The sequence below is a fragment of the Phoenix dactylifera genome, unplaced genomic scaffold (assembly GCF_009389715.1).
Source record: "Phoenix dactylifera cultivar Barhee BC4 unplaced genomic scaffold, palm_55x_up_171113_PBpolish2nd_filt_p 000789F, whole genome shotgun sequence".
Classification (NCBI taxonomy): domain Eukaryota; kingdom Viridiplantae; phylum Streptophyta; class Magnoliopsida; order Arecales; family Arecaceae; genus Phoenix; species Phoenix dactylifera.
The window spans coordinates 142,300-158,263 of NW_024068158.1; the positions used below are offsets into that span (position 1 = coordinate 142,300).

General features: G+C 40.6%; 1 long non-coding RNA gene across 1 annotated transcript; it reads right to left on the reverse strand.

Moving 5' to 3' along the window:
• Window positions 1-8,594: 8,594 nt before the first annotated feature.
• Window positions 8,595-15,396, reverse strand: LOC113463423. Its single transcript, XR_003387616.2, has 2 exons — window positions 14,179-15,396; window positions 8,595-9,476 (listed from the first exon to the last, which is right to left on the reverse strand). It is a non-coding gene; the product is annotated as an uncharacterized LOC113463423 (long non-coding RNA).
• Between the last annotated feature and the right edge of the window lie 568 nt (window positions 15,397-15,964).

Here is a 15,964-nt window from a genome sequence, read left to right on the forward strand (position 1 = left end):
AATCAGCAATTAAATCAATCATAAAAAATACTTTAGATCTAATCTAAATATGTTAATGAATTCAGATTTAATTACAAGAATTAAAACATAAAAGTTTAAACATGAACCTGGCTCTGATACCACTGAAAGGGAATCCTAGGTTCTTCGGTGTTTAGCATGCTGAATTTTTTTTTTTTTGAAAACCATGGCTGAACCTGATCAGGTTGCCTACGTACCCCTTCATAAGGGGGATCAAGCCATACGTAGTTCTTTTTAAGTTTTAAAACGCAGCGGAAAAACCGAATCAAACAATTTAATTCATGCATGCTTACAAGATCAAATCTAGAAATCAGCACCTTAAGAACACATAGGATTATGCCGGAATCGTTTAAACAATTATGCTAAAACTTTTATGCATGATTAACTATCAGATCTGAAACTTAAGAACTATATTCCAATTAATCTCCGAATATCCATCGAATGGATTCTGGAGATATCTCCGTGAGGAGCCCCAAAAGAGGGTAAAACCTCGGAAAATTGGACCTAGACCTTGACACCATAATAAATGATTAATGCTAGATTAATACCTTTTATGATGGATGAAAGTTGTGAATCTGATTCTTGACTTCACAGCCACACACACGAATGGCCTTTACGAGAAGTACACGCGAAGTCCTGAAGGATCTTCTTCCGCAACAGTGCTAGCAGCTGCAGAACACTTGAAAGCTGAAATCTGCCCGCCGGGATTCAATCAACTCTTGATCAATCGTCTTGAAGCAGATAGAGATGAGGTTTGTAAGGAAAGTAGAGGACTCAGATTTGATCTTGAATCTTCTAGATATTCACCCTGAAAACCCTATCTAAAATGGAGAAGAAGAGGAGGAGGAGGCAAATGAGGAAGAAGGCTGCAATGGATGTGTTTTTGGTGCCCATGTTTGACCCCTTTTAATGGCCTCCGAATTTTCATTCAAAATTCGAAATTTATTTTCAGAAAACCTCTTTTAGTTGGCACATGCAAAGGAATAGGAACAACCCAAATCAGATCTCAACCAAATCTGATTTAAATTCAAATTTTAAACACATGTGCAAGAGGGAAGGAATTTGAAATCCATGCGGCAAGGTAAAACACTTCATAATTTCGAAATCACCTCTTGAAATTCGAATTTAATCCATTCAAAAACTCAGACGCCACCTTGGCTGATGGTTTGAGTGATTAAAATCATTTAACACATTGCTTAATGTTTGAATTTAAATTCAAATAACAAACAATGTCGCCATGTGTCAAGCAATGGGTCCATGTGCCATGCAATAATTTTGGTTTATTTAAAATTCATGAAATCCAATTCCATGTCACCAATAATTGCGACATCATCTGAGCCTAATCCCCTTAGGTTGCACCTAATCAAATTTGGTCAAACCCGAATTAAAACAAAGCAATTTGGTTGAACCCAATCTAATCAGGTCAGACCCTGATTGAGCTCAAATTGAATCCACAACAAAACTCAATCAAATTGAATTATTACTTTGTATTGGACCTAATTCAATTAGGTCAATCCCCAATTAAGAACAAATTAATTTAAAATTAATTTGATCAGCTTAAGTTCTTTTTGGTTCTGACCTAATCCAATCAGGTCAAAACCCTGATTGAGCCCAAACTTGAATCCAATTCAATTTGGCTCATCCTTAGCACAATTACTCAATCAAATTGAGTTTATTAGTAATTTAATTACTAATTAATTCTTCAATAATTACTTTAATTATTTTATAAGATAATTTGCCAATCAAATTGACCAAATTACCCCTGAATGATTCTTAATCATTCATCAGCTTTCTTGATCAATCAGGAATCTTCTATGCGCATGACCTCATAGGTTCGAACCTAAGCCGGTAGTATAGGAACAATTTTCTACACTAATCGATATGACCATCTAGCAATGGTATCCGACGTCCGGATAGGTCGAATATATGCAAAGCAAATATTCTGGAAACCCTGAACTATGGTTACTGTATAATTCAATCCCTTTGACTCCTAATGCCAGGATGACTTAGAGCTCACTGTCAACCCTATAATTAGTACATCCATTATGTGATTAACTTTAGATATCCCGTGACTCCTCACTGGGATTACCCTGGCCAAGGTTTTGCTAAATTAATCACAAGACATTATCTTCTGTTTTCAGGAGGGGTCAATTCCATCTTGACTCACAACTGACTACGCAAGTACTTGACTGCACCCAGTGACCTTCCGTCACTGAATTAGAAATTCAGGTAGTCCGGTACCAAAGTACAGTGAGTTGCTTGCTAGTCACAGGTTGCGGTCTCAGGTCAGAGGGCCAAACTTATACCCATATCCACTCGGAACATCTCTCGACAGTAGAGCGTTCCGGAATTGGTCATGTTTAGTGAAATGTACTTCTACACTTCACTTGTGTGGCATACCAGTGTCTCCATACTCCTTGGTTAAGAGGACAACCAACGTATATGTCACACAACGACCTAATCTCGATAATGTTGTCGTCCTAGTAACAACATATCATTTCGTCGCAAACAAGTTTAAGGACTCAAAGATAAATCCTCCTTTATCATAACATAAGTCCTAAGGACTTCATCATATAAGAGTTCATTTGAAGATGAAATGATGAATAATGCCAAATAACACTTTATTAATTTATCAATTTATTTACAAAATTCAATCATCAATATGCTGACGATTGACATTTAGGATACAAATTCCAACAACCATATGATTTGATCACCTTATCAAATCGTATGTTCCAACTTCGTGAAGCTTGCTTTAATCCATAAATAGATTTTTGAAGTTTGCACACCTTAGACTCATCTGCAGATATAAAATCTTCATGTTGTATCATATACACTTTCTCTTTCAAATCCCCATTCAGAAAGGCTGTTTTAACATCCATCTACCAGATTTCATAATCTAAGTGTGCTGCTATCGCAAGCATAATCTGAATGGACTTGAGCATTGACACAAAAGAAAACGTCTCGTCATAGTCTATACCATAACGCTGACAATATCCTTTGGCAACCAGACAGGCTTTATAGGTCTCCACCTTTCCGTCTGCACCCTGTTTTCTTTTGAAAATCCACTTACACCCTATGGATTTAATCCCTTCGGGTGGGTCAACTAATGTCCATACATCATTGACCTTCATGGATTCCAGTTTGTCTTGCATGGCTTCAATCCATGCATCAGAGTCATGCCTCTGCATAGCATCCATATAGGTGATTGGATCCTCATCATTTTCATCAAGTTCGACAGGATCCCCGTCCTGGACCAAGAAACCGTAGTATCTGTCCGGCTGACGTGGTACTCTACCTGATCGCCTTAATGGTGCATCTAAGATGGGTTTAGGATCTGATCTAGTCAAATATGACTCAATAGGTTCAGTGGATGGTGTTGGATCTTCTACATGTTGAACTTTCCTAAGTTCTACATTAGAGCTTCTACTTCCTTCTCCAAGAAATTCCTTCTCTAAGAATACAGCTTTATTACTTACGAGCAACTTTTGTTTTTCAGCAAGGTAGAAATAATATCTTTTAGTTTCTTTAGGATAATCGACAAAGAAACATTTGTCAGACTTGGCTTCAAGTTTGTCTGTTTTCAAACGTTTGACATACGCCAGACACCCCCAAATTCTAAGGTGAGAAAATACTGATTTCCGTCCTGTCCACATCTCATACGGTGTTTTAGTCATAGATTTACTTGGAACCTTATTTAGAATGTAGCAGGCTGACTCAAGTGCATATCCCCAAAAAGATATGGGCAGATCAGCAAACCCCATCATGGATCGAACCATGTCTAACAGTGTTTGATTTCTCTTTTCTGACACACCATTGTATTATGGTGTACCAGGAGGAGTCCATTGGGAGAGAATCCTATTTTCTCCTAGATATGTCAAAAACTCACTTGAGAGTTATTCACCTCCTCGATCTGATCGAAGAGTTTTAATACTCTTTCTAGTTTGTTTTTCTACTTCATTACGATATAATTTGAACATTTCAAATGACTCAGATTTATGTCTCATTAAGTAGACATACCTTGAAAGATCATCTGTAAACATAATGAAATATGAATATCCACCTATAGCATTTGTGCTCATTGGCCCACATACATCTGAATGTACAAGGGTCAATAAGTCACTAGCTCGTTCACCTTTTTTGGTAAAAGGTGATTTGGTCATCTTTTCAAGAAGACATGACTCGCAGGTTGTCAATGATTCACAATCATTAACATTGAGGATTTCCTCTTTATTTAATTTGTTCATCCTGTTCTTGTTAATATGACCTAGCCTATGATTCCAAAGGTAGACATCCGTGACATTATCTATTCTAGGACGCTTACTTAACTTGTACATTACATTAACAGGCTGTGACAATATATAAATTCCTTTGCTCAAATGTCGATGCATTACAGTAACACCATTCATAATCATATCACAATAATCTCCTTTTATTGAAATCTCATAACCTTTCATAACCAAGAGGCCTACAGAAATTATATTCAATAAAAAACTTGGACAAAAATGGCAATCATCTAAGATAATTTCTCAAGAATTGAATACAAGCTTTAGACTTCCTAAAGCTAGAATTGGAACTGATCTTTTATCTCCAACGTTCAGGAATCTTTCGCTTTTTCCAAATCTCTTATTGACTTGCAGTCCCTACAACGAATTGCAAATGTTAAAAGGACTACCGATATCCAATATCCAAGTCGAATTATCACATATTGAGAAATTACAAGGTGTTATCATATAAGTACCTTGATCAGCAACTGATTGCATCTTCCTCTTAAGCCTGTTTGGGTCAAGAGAGGCAATGTACTGAGGACAGTTCCACTTCCAATGTCGTTGCTTCTTACAGAAGAAGCACTCTGCCTTACTTTGATCAGCCTTCTTCTTCTTAGTCTGACTCTGATGAGATACGCCCCGTTCGATGCAACGTTCGCAGCGGAATTCGAACGGAACGTCATTCATCGTATGAACACGCCTCGGATCGTAGAATTCAAAAAATTTTCTGGATCCAAATCCAGAAGATCTTTGAACTCATTAGGGAACGAAGATTAGGATCTGAGGAGGGTTGATTAAGATTTAGAAAACTGAAACAAAAATCAGAAGTTATAAATTTGAAGATCTCATATTCAAAAATTCTGCAGGTATAGAACACCGCAGCCTGATGATCTTTCTAGGCTCCTGGTTAAGCCGCACTGATACTCAACTTTAAAGACCATGCAATAGCACGTATCTAGTAGGATAGTGATTACGGGTATCGATCCACAGGGATTCGGGTACAGTTATTTTCTTAAAAATATTTAAAAAAGAACAATTTGTGAAGACTACTGAACTAAATAATTTAATAGGAAATGCAATTAAAATGATTTCAGTTGAGAGAACCTAGGGCAAGAAATTCACCTCTGACATAGTAACAAAGATTATTTGTATTTTAATTCGTTCTTGGATTAACATGCAAATTGGCTACAAGCCCTATAAGCATTCAAATAAAAATTCACTGAAGTAATTTTAGAAAAACCCATCTTCACTAGGTATGAAATGTCTACCCTAAAATAAAGTGGCAGGACACTTCATCTTTATTAAGCATGGATTATCTTTATACTCACTTAGTGATCATGAAAATAGTTGTACGAACATCATATTTAAAATCACAGAGATTATATATAAGATGAAAGGAAAATATTTATTTAAGAGTAAGAGGATTCATACAACTCCAAGAACAAAAATTAAAGATACAAAACCCTTGTTGCTTGTCAGGGCTTCATCCAGCCCTAATGAAAAGATCAGCCCTGCATATAGTTGTGGATGACAGCGGCAGCGCAAAGAGCTTCCATCTTTTCTTTCCTTCCTCTCCTTTCGGATTCTCCCTTCTCTAGCATCCGTGGAGCTCCCCTAATGATCAATGAGTTACTGGATCCCTCCTAGCACATCATCATCTCTTCCTATGGGAAATCGTTCCCATAGTACCCAAACTATTCTCCCTCCTCCGTTTCCCGTGGGAACTTGGCCTGTGAAAGATTGATTGGGATCAGCCCCGGTAGGAAAGAAGGAATGCTCTCCTCTGATCAGGAGTCTTCCCTTTATATAGGCGGTCCATCTCTCTCTCTCTCTTCCTTGTGGCTGTTCCGAATGGGTGGATAAGGCTGTGGAGGCTTTATCTCTTCCACAGATAATGGGATACTTGGACGTGGGAGGAGATTGCAAGGCAGGTTCAGATCCGTGAGTTGCTGTCTGTGGGCGATGGAAGGAATCGACGCTTCTTCAACGCGAAGAGGATGTTGGACTCGATTCTATCTTGGGAAGATAAGCTCGGGAATTTGGGGATGCTGCCGTTGGCTGGCTGTAGCTGAGAAGAAATGTGGTCGGCCGAGGCAAGCACAGGATGCTGGGATCTGTTCGTGAATGGAATCCGGAGGAGGTTGCTCATGAACATGGGACCTTTTGCATGCATCACGGGAGGACTGTACCGTTGTGGATGCAGGGGAATTACCGATGCTTCTTCACGTGGTTGATCGAGTCAATCCGAACAGAAGGAAGCTTGGGACTTGAGTTTATCCCGTGGATGAAGAGGAGGATCACATGCGGCTCTGTTCTTTGGGATAAGGTTGCAGCTGGAACAGGGGAGTTGGAACGGCTGGGAGGAAGCGTGGGAATCCGGCTGAGTTGCTTGATCCGATCGGTAGGTGTGGGGGATGAGAGTTGGTTCCGAAGAAGAAGATGAGCTTGTAATCCGAGATGCAGGGGATTTGATGCGATCGTGGGATGAAGATAAATCACGAACGCGATCTGGAGGGAGGCTGGGACGGGCTCTGGATTTGGTTTGGAAGAAGGATACGGTTGTTCTGGGATGCAGATTGGTCGGTTTAGGATGAAGAGATTTGAAGTTATTCGACTGGGAAGAGGGAAGATACGTGGAGATGCAGACGCTGGGAAGAAAACGGAATGAATGAGCTTGGATATGGCTCGATTCGTGGGAGAACAATGCAGAAGGATGTAGCTAATCTGAGCTTATCCGGGTTGGGATGCAGCCGTTGGCTGGTTATGGATGCAGGGGATGTGGACACAGCTGGGAGTTGTTAGATGTATGCCCTAGAAGCCAATTTTGGCTGACACATTATTAATTCTAGGAACATAATTTTGTACTTGACTATTTATTATTGGATAAATAAAGGCATCTTTCTATTCATATTATTTATGTGTCTATGAATCGTCCAAGAATTAATAAGATGATGATGCGTATTCTTAAGAGTTAAGAATTTGAGCCATGCATTATTGGTGATTAATTTCTGAATGCTCCTGATCAATGGATCATCACAAGGACGGTGATCGATCCGATCAGTGCACACATTGCTTTCCTTATGGATGGACGAGACACGAGTCCACAGTGTGGCGACACTGAAGTAATAGTGCAGGTGCTTGTTAAAGAACAAGGGTACTGAGCGTGACCAACATAAGAAGTCACTTGGATGTCTATCCACTCGTCAGTGACTTGCTTGATGTTGCAGTAGTGTGACTAGTCCTTTGACCTGCGATGCTTCGGCTACTCACAGTGAGGTTATTGTAGTTTGACTGCATAAATACATGGTCTCTAGCCATATGGGTCCATGCAGTGTAGATTGGCTGCAGTAGGTTCACTGTAGGAGTAGGGTATGCATCTACAAGGAATCTATCAACCTTGATAGAAAAGGAGAGATCCTATGTGATTTATAAGACTGAGTTCGTAATACCTCGGCCGGGGCAGATTGCATAGTGGAGAAAGAGTTTTCCACTCTCGAACTTAAGTCGAATAAATCTTAACATATGACAGACGATGGATTTAAGAACATCCATCTTCAGTTAGCATGAAATGTCTACCCTAAACTAATGCGGCAGGACACTGCATCTTCCTTAAGCATGGATGGTCTTATATTAACTTAGTGATCATGAAGAACAGTTGTATAAACTTCATATTTAAAATCACAAAAATTACGAGATAAAAGGATATTCAATAAGATCAATTAGGTTCATACAATTCCAAGAATAAAAAAAATAAATACATTAAACCCGTGTCCCTTTATTAGGGTTGCATCCAGCCCTAGTGAAGAGCTTAGGCTTCCATGCAGTGGTGGACGGCAGTAGCAGCACAGCAGCGGGCTCCCATCTCTTTCTTCTCTTCCTCTTGCGATTCCCCTGAGAACGGCTCCTTCTTAGCTTTCGTGGGAAGTTATTCCCAGAATATCCCAAACTACTCTCTCACCTGAACACTCTGTGGGATTTTAGCCTCAGAGAAGATCCCAAGCTTGTTCTTCTCCCGATGAAGCTCCCTCCTTTTATAGGCTGCAATCTCCCCCTCTCTCCTCTGTTCCGAATGAAGGATTAAGATGAAAAAAAAGTGGGATAAGGTAGATGACTTCTATCCCTTGATCCTTGGATGCGGTAGGTATCTTGCGGATGATGATTTGAGCCTATCCGTGGCTGATGGAGCTGAACTTCCCGCTGGCTGGGAACAATGGATGATGTTCACGGTTGAAGGAGCTTATCTGGACTCTGTTTTGAAGCAAGGAAGAGCTAGGAATTCATCCGTTGATAGAGTTGAACTTAGTTGTATCCCGGAATGGATGCGCACGGCTGAGAGATGGAATACGATCCATGAAGCTGAGAGGATCTCGGCTGATAGCTGGGAGGTTTGGGTTGCTCACGGGATGAAGATGAATCGCGGATCACCCGATCATGGGAGGAGGCGGGATGCTGGTTCTCATCCGGAAGGAAAGAGATATGCGAAACAGAGGAGATGAGCTGGGGCTTTGAACGCGGAAGGGATAAGGATGATTACGAATGTGAGATCGATCCGGAAGAAGATGTAGCTCTGTTCGGATGATGGAAGGTTGGATTCGCTGGGAAGAGAGCTTTGGACGTTGGGAGATTCCATGGGATCAAGCCGGAAGAGGATGGAATGTGAGCTTATCCCGTTGATCCTACGGAGGATTGGGTGGGAGGTGAAGATGGGATTCTGAGATTTGCTGGGGTGCTGTTCGTGGGAGACCTCAGAGGATAGGCGTGGGATCTGGAGTGAATCCGTAGATGAGGTGAGTTTGGATTTGGCTGACGGCTTGGGAGCGGATGCCTGGGATTAATCCGGAACACTGGCTGGTTCGGATGAGAAGTTGACGATGACGTTGGGAAGAAGAGATTTGCCCGTGGACGATGGGATTCTATTCCGAAGAAGGGAGCTTGGATTCATTCTGTTTCGAAGCTTAAACAGGGGAGGAAAGCAATGACGTGGAAGAAGGATTTAAGGAGGAAGAGGATCACGGAGAAGATGGGATTGAGCTGGCTGATCACGAATGGGATGATTGCTAATCTACGGTCGTGGTATGGGTTCAAATAGTGCAACGTGGAGAGGATGAAACTAATCTTGAGATGTTGAACTCAATTGGATGCGGGAGAAACTAAACCACGGTATATGACTTGGGAACTATAGGACTGGACCTGCACACATTATACTCGATTAAGCAAATCAAACTTGAATTACCTTTAATAATTTATTAAAATAAAATGATGAAGGTAACACATCTTTTATAGTTAAATTTACAAAATATGTAAATTAAAATAATGATAACTGCTATGAAAAAGAGGCTAATTTATATCTTAGTTAGCACTTATTACACCCCCTAACCTACATTTTGCTAGTCCTCGAGCAAAATAAAAACTAACTCACTTTCGCAAGAATCGCGATTGCATTTACCGTACGCAATAAGGCTTTAAACCCCTAGGTGGCCCTAGTGGACGAGTTTTGTCTCGTGAGGGTTTCCGGCTCAGATACCAACAAACTGTTGTCTCTACCCAAAGAGTTTATATATATATATATTTTTTTTCATAAAGTATAATTTCAAATGTATAAGTGCCAAGAATTTTAAAAGCACACAAAGTTTTAATTACTAAGTCAGCCCAATCCTAGGTCAGTATGCAACTTAAGTTGAAGTCATTAAGTTTCTGTTAGAGAGTTGTAAGGCGTACTTATACTTGGGTGCTCGGTGTTATCCGGACCATACACAAACTAAGGTTTTAGATTCTCCAAAATATTGCTAAAGTTAGTAGTTTCCAAGAATTAGTCAGATAAAATCTAATCACTGATTCAAAATCATCCTATCTTTCAGGATTTCGAGAGTTATGGATATTTACTTTAATACCTCATGGGCTTTATCTGTAATATTCCAATTTACTCGAATTTTTACAACGACGGCTTTCACACTATCGTCTTTTTCAAGATCAATATTATTTTCTCTTTCTCTATTTTTTTGTATTTATAAATAAATTATGTACTTTTACTCTTGTAATGATTCCTCCGTATAGCGAGCATTCAGTCAACAACTCCCACACCAGATGGCATAAGGTGTTGGGCATCAAGACTCTCCTACGGACCTATGCTCGGGTTCATCATCACAAGACTGCTGACCTTTGACAATAGGTAGCCCTTTTCGATGTACCTGACTAAATTCACTTTTTTTAAAATAAATATGGAATAATAGTGAATTAGATAGAAATGATTCATCAGGACTCAAGGTTGCTACCAGACTTAACAACAAAATGTTGAACCTAATCCTTAGAAGTGCAGGCTATGTGTGTTGTGAAATTCCAAAGTAAAAATTATCTTACAACTTGCTAAAAGAACTTTTAATAAAAAGAACTCAAATTGACTTACTCCTGACTAGTCATTGGGATTTTTATATTTTATATATGTTGCCCAAGGTGACAAGCCAAGAGGGGGGGGGTGAATTGGTTTTTCTTAATTTTTGATTCCTTAATTATGTTAATTGATGAGTGAGTGATTTAGTTAATATAGATTAAGTGCAAATAGTGAAGTTAGAACAATACACAATACAAACAACAAGAAGTATAGTGGTTCGGTGCTCTCCTATGCACCTACGTCCACTCCCCAAGCGATCCCTTGGAAATTCACTATAATCCCGTGGATTACAGTTGGATTGTTTTTCGGGATCACAATCCAAAAACCTTTACACTTGGTTTTCCGAGATCACCAAAAATCTATGTTGGTTTTACGGGCTCACCAACAAACCTTCACCATTGGTTTTACGGATTCGCCAACAAACCTACACCGTTGGTTTTACGGGCTCACCAACAAACCTTACATGATTGTTAAGAAGAAGAAGAAGGTTGAAACTCCTAGATGAGCAGATATAACAACTATAAGCTACAAAGAAGAGTGAGAATATAGTTATCGCTTTGATACAGCTCTTCTCTTCTTTGTCAAGGAATGCTTCACTCTTCAAGGGTTGGTGGAGCTCTTAATGCCTCTTTTGATCTACTCAACCACTTCCTTTTGACTCTTGAATGAAGCACCTTGATGAAGAATACTAGGACTTTGTCTTTCTTGAGTGAACTTTTATTTTCATGCAAAAGATGACTTGTTCTGATGAATAGTTTCATTATAAATACTTTCCCATATGTTTAGGTTACTCCCCATTGGTTAGATTTGAAAAACTATCTGTTACTAGCCGTTGGAAGGTCAAAAAGTACTTCTGCAGAATTAGCAGTTATGCTTCTGCCCATGCTGGGGTCGACCCAAACTTTCCTGAGGTCGACTCAAACCATTGTTCATCATACTTAGGGTCGACTCAACTTCCACTGGGGCCGACCCAACTTTCACTGGGGTCGACTCCTGCTGCAGCGGGGTCGGCCCTCTTAAGAATCACAGAACCTTGTATTTCAGCTGTTTTTCACTCGGGTCGACTCAACTCTTTTTGGGGTCGACTCAAGCTACAGTGGGATCGACTCAAGTTCCATTGGGGTTGACCCTCTCAGAAATTCTAGAGACACAGTTTTGAACGACATAGCCTTGGGGTCGACTCATGTTCAGTTGGGGTCGACTCAAACATTCCCGGGGTTGGCTCCATCTGTGGTCGGCTCATAGAAAGTTGAGGTCGGCCCTCTCAGTAAATTCTAGAGACTTGTTTTCTTGAGGCTTGAAGCTGGGGTCGACTCCACTACTGTTCATCCGTGCCATTTTCGCAGAGATGTGCCTGATGGTTCGATGATGTGCCAGGGTTGACTCCACCTATGTTGGGATCGACTCATTCCACACTTTGCTGCATCTTAAGGTTAGACTCATCCATACAATCAATGAACTATATTTCAAGCAATTTTGAATGTATGCTATGGTAGTGCTACATACTCTTAACAATAAGCCCTTAAGAGTACGTTTCACTTGAAACTTTGCTGAATTAGAATTTAGAATTCACTATCCCTTTTCTATTACAAATTTTATCTCATTATTAATCATTGAAAGACATCTTGATCTCATTCTTCTAATGTATCGAAAGTGTCGAACTCAGTAATGATGTATCATGTTAACTTGTAATACTTAATTGGATATTTCCTCAATGGTCGTGTTAATCATCAAAATAACACTATCATCCTCAATCTCCCCCTTTTTGATGATTACAAAATATTGAGTATGAGTAGATTGATACTTATCTTAAAATTAGAAAATTTGTTTTAGAAGAGCTCAAGTTGCTGAATTTCAGCTTTTCAAATTTGAAAGTGAAGTCTCCCCCTCTTTCATCCAAATATTGCCAATTAGAACTTTTGATTTTCTCCCCCTTTCTTTTGTATTTGGTTAAGGATGAAACTTCAAAAATTCGAGATAAAGCAAGAGTTTCAGGTTATGTATCGAGGCATGAGAGGTATGTGCCAAATTCTGAAATTTTGATTAAAAATTTAGACTTTAAAATTTTCATTGTTACATATTGCTCCCCCTTAAGTGAATATTATCTCCTACTATAATTTTCAAACTTATTTGTCAACTTATTTGTCCCTTTATATTGCAACTTCTTTCTTTCCTTACTTCTCTCCCTTTTTGTTATCATCAAACAAGCGTATGGCAATAGATAAGTAGAGGCAGTAAATAATAAACATTCAAATTTCATTGATCAAAATGGAACATTGTAGTACATTAATGCCAAAAATACAATGTTCTTCAATTAAGGTGCAAAGTACATCAACAAAGTAAAATACATATGAGAGCTAGATAAATCCTAGGCACTAATCATAATACTAACATCAGCCGAGAGGGTATCTAAGGGCTGTGATGTAGTCCTCATCCTCCTAGCATAAGTGGCGAGGAGAGGTTGAGCCTGATGGGACTGGGTCTGGCGTGGACCTCGCTGAGCTGGATGACTCCGTGCCAAAACCTTCGACTCAGCTGCTCGGGGCACAGATGGACCATGAGCCTCTCTCTCTCTGTGTAATGCTCCCACCTGCTCTCTGAGGTCTCTAATCTCAGCAGTCATAATGTCCAACCTGCTCATCAATCCGTCAGAGAAAGTCCTCACCTGAGCTGACACAAGCTCAGTCATCCTACTCCAAAACTCCTCTGTGCACCCCGTGGGTACGGATGACGACGGTCTAGCCTCTGAAGGTGCCGTAGGATGATCCTCAGGTACCTCAGCCTCAGAGATGGGATCTCCAACTTCTGGTGCATCACCCTCCGGTGCATGTATCCCTGCTCCTCCACGCACCCACTGCCCGTTCACCTTCTCATAACCCATGCGAACTAGGGACCGTGCAGTGTAAGTGTCAGTGAATAATAGAAGCTTGGAGATCTCTCCCTCCACAGATATGTCATGATAGTCAACTTTAAAGACCACGCAATAGCACGTATCTAGTAGAATAGTGATTACGGGTATCGATCCACAGGGATTGGGGTATAGTTGTTTTCTTAAAAAAAATATTTAAAAGGAAAAGTTTGTGAAGAAAATTAAACTAAGAAATTTAATGAAAATGCAATTAAAAGGATATCAGTTTGGAGGAAACTAGGGCAAGGAATTCACTACTAACATCGGAATAAGGATTAATTGTATTTTAATTTATTCTTGGATTAACATGCAAATTAGCTGCAAGCCTAATAAGCATTTAAATAGAGATTCACAAAAGTAATTTGGGAATAATCCATCTTTAGTTAGCATGAAATGTCTACCCTAAACTAATGTGGCAGGACACTGCATCTTCCTTAAGCATGGACTATCTTATATTTACTTAGTGATCATGAAAAACAGTTATATAAACATCATACTTAAAATCACAGAAATTAAATATGGGATGAAATAAAATATTCATTAAGAACAAAATAAAGTTTATACAACTCTAAAAATAGAAATCAAAAACATAAAACCTTTGGCCCTTTGTTAGGGCTGCATCCAGCCCCAGTGAAAAGATTAGCCTTCCATGAAGAGTTGAACAGTTGCACTGCAGGGGACTTCATGATGATTAGCTCCTTCCTCCCGTCGGTTTCCTCTCCCTTTTGGACTTCTGTGGGAACTCCACCTGGGAACACGATGATTGATTATTCGGTGAGTAGGAATACCCCCACCCTTCGCATCTGGTTCTCTTTTATAGGCTGCCCGCTCCTGTTATCTCATCACATCGTGGGAAGATAAGAGCCAAGAAACTGACACGGGCGAGACACGTAGCAGATTTAATCCGAGCGTTGGATAAGGATGCACTCGGGACAGGGGAGCTGGAACGCCAGGAATGAGCTGGGAGATGATCTCGATCGCAGGTGATTCGGGAGATTCACTGGTGTGATCCGGAGAAGAGGATGAGGAGAAAGCCTACGTGGACGGCCGGGACAAGCACAGGATGCTGGGATCTATTCGTGAATGGAATTCGGAGGAAGTTGCTCATGGACGTGGGACCTTTTGCATGCATCACGAGAGGATCGGAACGTTGTGGATGCAGGGGAACCGATGCTTCTTCACGTACAGGGGATGCGGAAGAAGATTTTGTGACGTTAGGAGGATCTCGGCTGATGGGGGATGATAGCTTCCGGCTGAGATGCGGGTGGGAGGATATCTTGCTGGATTGCGGAAGATGGATGGAGTTCATTCGGACTGATGCGGGAAACAGGGGATTCGGAAGAAGATTGATGCTGTGAACAGATGCCTAGGACCTATCCCATGTATGCTGGATGCTTATCACGAACAGGATGAAGTGGTTGCTGGTTCTCATCCGGGAGGGAAGTTGGCTTGGTTCGGAAGAAGGATACGGCTGGGAGGAGTGGGTATGTGAACTTGGGATGAGGCTGCAAGCTGGAACAGGGGAGCTGGGACGTTGAAGCTTGGGACTCGGCTGTGATGTGGAGCGTAATGGCTGGGAGGAGAACTTTGAAAGAATCCTTCGGCTGGGAAGGAGTGAAGAGCCGTGAACTGGGATTTGATCTTATCCGGAAGATGAAGATAAGATGAAGATAATACGTGGGGTGCTGAGACGTGGAGAGGATGAAGCTGCTGGGAGGAAATCCGAGGAAGAATGACACGGTTGGGAAAGAACTGGTTGCAGCTGGGAGGAATCCTGAGATGCTGGGAGATTGCATGGATGTTGGAAAGAAATCTTGGATGATGGATAAGGATGCGGCTGGTTCGGATTCGAGAGAGGATATGATGGGCTCGACGCTGAACAAGAGAGACATTAGATTTAGTTGAGAGGAAGTGATGGGGACGCGTGGAAAATGTGGACGTGGGAAGCACAGGAGATTCGGGATTTGCGGTAAGAAAAGCAGGGGAGTCTCTTGAGAACGGTGGATACGGCTGCTGGCTTGTTTGAAGATTTTAATGTGGTTTGGCTGAGAACTTGGTTGGAGTGTGGGATTTTAGTTGAACGAGATGTGAGGAGTGGATGGAGCTTTGGGATTCGTGCAAATATGATAGTATGCTTTGAGATCTGAGAGACAAATAATTGAAGGAATTTTATTGTTTTTGAGATTAAAATAGAAAAATTGGATCATGTGGAAAAAGAGTTGGAACGAGTAGGAAGAAATTTAGGTGAACTTGTGAAGAGTCAGGAATTAATGGGAAGCACTGGGTTTTGGAGAAGAGTTCTTGGAGTTGACTCTGGAGGATGTAAAATTATGAAATGATGCAGTGTCAGTTTAGGCTTTTCCTAATTAAGCTTGACTCGAC